Here is a 4,177-nt window from a genome sequence, read left to right on the forward strand (position 1 = left end):
AGATTTTTTTGAGCCTTCCTAAAATATTTTTTTCTTTAAGTGAAATGAAAAATATAATAAGACTGAATGCATGGTCCCAAGCATCCAAATATATGAGAAGGTTTTAACATAAAATAATTTAAAACTAATGCTGATTTTTATTTGCATTAATTCACCTGTGTCTTCTTAAAAAATAAATGATAACAAACTTTTATTTTATACAGTGCCTTTAAAAGTGGCTTCTCATAGTGCTTTTACAGTAAGAATGTTGAGAAAAAAGTAGGAAGCTGCATGAGGTAAAGGTTCAGGTCAAAAAAAATCAATGTTTCAGCTGTGGGATCTTCTTCAGGTGTGTGAGGTGGTTAGATAGTCTAGCCTTGGAACAGATTGCCTTGAAAAGACAGAATGCCAGTTTGGTGGGAGAAAGGGGAAAGGAGCTCAGGCAGGAGGAGAAGGAATGATGAAGAGATCTAGAAAAATGTTTCATTTTACTATTGATGCAAACACACAAAAATATTTGTATTCCAATGCAAATGTCCATCCCCACCTCCACTGTTTTAATGTTCAATATCATTTTAATTACAGTACATTTTGCTGTCGATGCTGTTGCAATAGACAATGAAATGCTCATTGTTTATAATGTTGGGCGCTGTGACAGAGGTACACTTAGGTACAGTACAAATAAATACATTTCACACATACTGTTCTTCAGAGGCATTATCCACTTTTCCAAGATTCTTGGAAACTAAAAGTTTGGTATGTAACAAAAACTAATTTAATCATAGTGTAGGGCAGTGTTTTAACATATTTACACAATGAGTTATTTGTTACTGTCAGATTAAGTTTTGAAGTTTTGACTTTTAATGTATAGGATTTCAGTGTCTTGTAATAATTCAATCTGCGAGTTGTTGCATTTGATATATATGTATATCTATTGTTTTTATAGGTCAATCATGATTTTACAATGATATTTGGTCCAGAGACCTCTTCTAAGCTGCTTGAGAAGTGGGATACAAATTTTAAACTGAAGATCATTAATGAAGCCAAATCACTAACTCAAACAGCAGACCTGACTCATATCCTTAACAGCACAGAACAGAATACAGAATCGGAAGGATCTGCAGATAACACAGGTAAGTTAGATATACTGTACATATGATTAGAGGCCAGTGGAGACAACTAAGTAACCATAAAATCTTTATAACCAGCTGTCATGTGCTCTTGTTTGACTGCAGGCTGGGACAGTGACATAGCATCACTTATTTTGCTTGTCTACCTTTTACCACCACACGTGGGAGGGAAGGAGAGGGGAAAGATCAGTGCTAGTGGAGCACTGGCCCACATGGTGCAGTTTTTAAAGGTATATAAAAGAGTAATGCTTTTATCAATGTCAATGTCTGAGATATCATTTTGAAAACAAGGCATCTAACTGCATGTACCTTTCTTTACCATAATAGGTTTCTGTAATGTTGAAATGATGCTGTCTTTTTCGGTCATTATTGTAAATGCACACCGGACTAGTGCCCCTGAAGATGAAAGTCTAGTGTAAAAATAATTTAATTCAAAATCTTGGTTTCACTTCTTTTGTACCAAATAGTGGGATTGTAGTTCTAATTGGTTTTGTATTTCTCTAAGTCATGCTGCTGCAGTGCTCAATGAACACAAACATCACAGTGAAGGATATCAGCCGTACCTTGGCCATAGGGACAACAGGAGCCAAGATTCATGACTTCTACATTGTCATGGACAAACACCTCATTCCAAGTCAGTCAAGCAGCTCTGTGGGAGCATTCAATGAACTGTTCAAAGCCAATTTTGTGTTTAGCATCTCTTCCGATGAGGCTTTGACCAATGTTTACAAATTCCTGCAAACTACAGTCTACAATATAGATGTTGTTAGTTTGAAGGAAAGTCCAAGGGTTAAGGAATTAAGAGCAAATCTACTTAATAATTCTTAATTTCACTTTTATCTGATTAAAAGTACTTTGTTTGTTAGGTTTAACATGTCAACAGCAATGTTAGATGTGTGCACAGGAAGGATGTAGCCATGTGTTTTATACATACTGTATGCAGGTTTAAAAAAAACCCTCAATAGAGTACACACAAGTTAAGAAAAAAGAACTGGCCTTCACTGATACTAAAGCTTCATCCCAAATTTCAGATGATCGTACCATTGAGCAAAGTAATATTCATGTAAATGTCCCTGAAATCACAGATACACTCAACAAACAATTATTGTAAAGAAATGTGTACATCTCTAATTGCAAAAATGCAGGGTAGTGGTGTATCAAACAGCATTGTATCATCAATAGTTGAAGACATGGAAGAACTTGTAAATGAAATCCATTCTCAAATAAAATATGATGTATAGCACTGACAGAGCCTCCATAAAACACTGTTTAGATCAATTGCAAAACCCTTTTTCCAGTTTAAACACAGAATATAACAGAAACAAGTTCTTCAGTGGAGAGTGGGAAGTTGTTGATCCCTTAGGGATAACCCTAGGAGTCAGGTATGACAGCAGGCAGAATACAGTAACTGGAACCTATGACCAGGTTCCTGTAAACGATACATTTATATAAGACTTTAAAATTCATTTTTAGAACACAGACAATCTGTGATCAAAGCAGTAGCATGTACAAAGATTTTTCAAATGGAAGTTACTTTAAGAATCACCCATTGTATTCCCAGCAGATCTTTGCAGATCCAGTTGTATTATGATGATTTTGAAACTGCCAATCCATTTGGTTCTAAACATGGTATACATAAAATTGGATGTTTGTACTTTATACTCAGAAATGTTCCACCATCCTTTAATTCTGCACTAATGAACATACACTTAATTTCACTTTTTCACTCTCAGGATGTGAAAACATATGGGTTTGATCCTATATTGCAGCCCCTGGTAGATGAAACTGAAGTTTTAGAATCTAATGGATTGGATATTCCATATTGCATATTTTTTCAAGACCAGTCTATGGTACAAACATCACCATGATGATCATATGAAAAACCCAGAATTGAAATCAACCTTTTGGAATGCAAAGATATTGCTTACTTAACAGTTTGCAGTATTTTCATGTCTATGATCCTGATATGCTTTTGACATAATGCTTGACCTTCTAGAAGGAATAGGACAGTATGAGGTGAAACTACTTTTTAAATATCTTACTGACAACATTATGTCTAAGGAAGACTTGCATTCTAGAATCTACTCGTTTAAATATGGTTACTTAGAGAGAAAAAAATTGTCTAACAAGTCTAAATCTAGAACAGCCAGGTAATAACATAGAACTTAATGCAATTCAGACTTTGTTTAATTAGGAATATACCACTTATATTTGGTGATTGTTTCGTCCTTGTGCATGTCCTTGTTTTGTCTTTTTTATTTCCTGTATTCAGGTATCCCCCCCTCCCATTGATCCATCATTACACCATCGCTGCATTTGTGACGTCATCACCATCTACTCCTGGCCAAACAGAATCCAAGATCAACAGTTTATATACCAGAAGAAGTCTTGACCCCGACAGCTTTTTGCTCAACTTTGTCTCATGTTCACATAGTATTCGCTCACTAGTGTTTGTGTATGTTCGTTTTTAGTTTCAGCTTCATTTGTTTGTTGACTTATTTGATTGGTCTTGATTACCTGTATTTTGTTATTACCTTGCCAGCACATGTTACTTTCCCTTTTACTTTGCTTGGGCTCATTTGCTCGTATATTTCTTTGTGTATTAACCGTTTCCCATATTCATGCAATTGGTTCACTCATGTCGTGTAGTGTTAACTGTGAACTTGTTGTACACCAGGGGAAAAGGTATAGGTAAGGTAGTCGGGTTACATTGTGCACACGTAGGTTTGTTTTGTTTAGACACACTAGGTTAGGGGCGAGTGCCACCTTTGTATTTTCTGGTTTTAGGTAGTCAGTGTAGGTGCGTTAGGGCGTTTGAAGACGTCAAAGACCTTTTATTTTGTGGGGTTTTTTTGGTTAGTTAGGTCAGATCTCACTATCACTGTTTTAGCTGGCGCTGTTTTGTTTTGTTATTTTCTTTTCTTTGGCACCGCTCAAGTTCCTTTTCCCTGTGTGTTCTTTGTGTCCTGTAAATACGTACCAGTCACTTATTCATTTTTTTTCACTTGTAAATAATAAATCACTTTATTCATCTCAGTGGGGCAATTTAACACAGGCCTTTACAATAA

The 4,177-nt window shown here is 35.6% G+C and overlaps 1 pseudogene; it reads left to right on the plus strand.

Annotated features, from left to right (window-relative positions):
• Positions 1–690: 690 nt before the first annotated feature.
• LOC148821775 (uncharacterized) lies at positions 691–1,937 on the plus strand (annotated as a pseudogene).
• The last annotated feature ends 2,240 nt before the right edge of the window (positions 1,938–4,177 follow it).

The sequence above is a fragment of the Atractosteus spatula genome, chromosome 13, assembly GCF_055471065.1.
Source record: "Atractosteus spatula isolate fAtrSpa1 chromosome 13, fAtrSpa1.hap1, whole genome shotgun sequence".
In the NCBI taxonomy this organism is placed as follows: Eukaryota; Metazoa; Chordata; class Actinopteri; order Semionotiformes; family Lepisosteidae; genus Atractosteus; species Atractosteus spatula.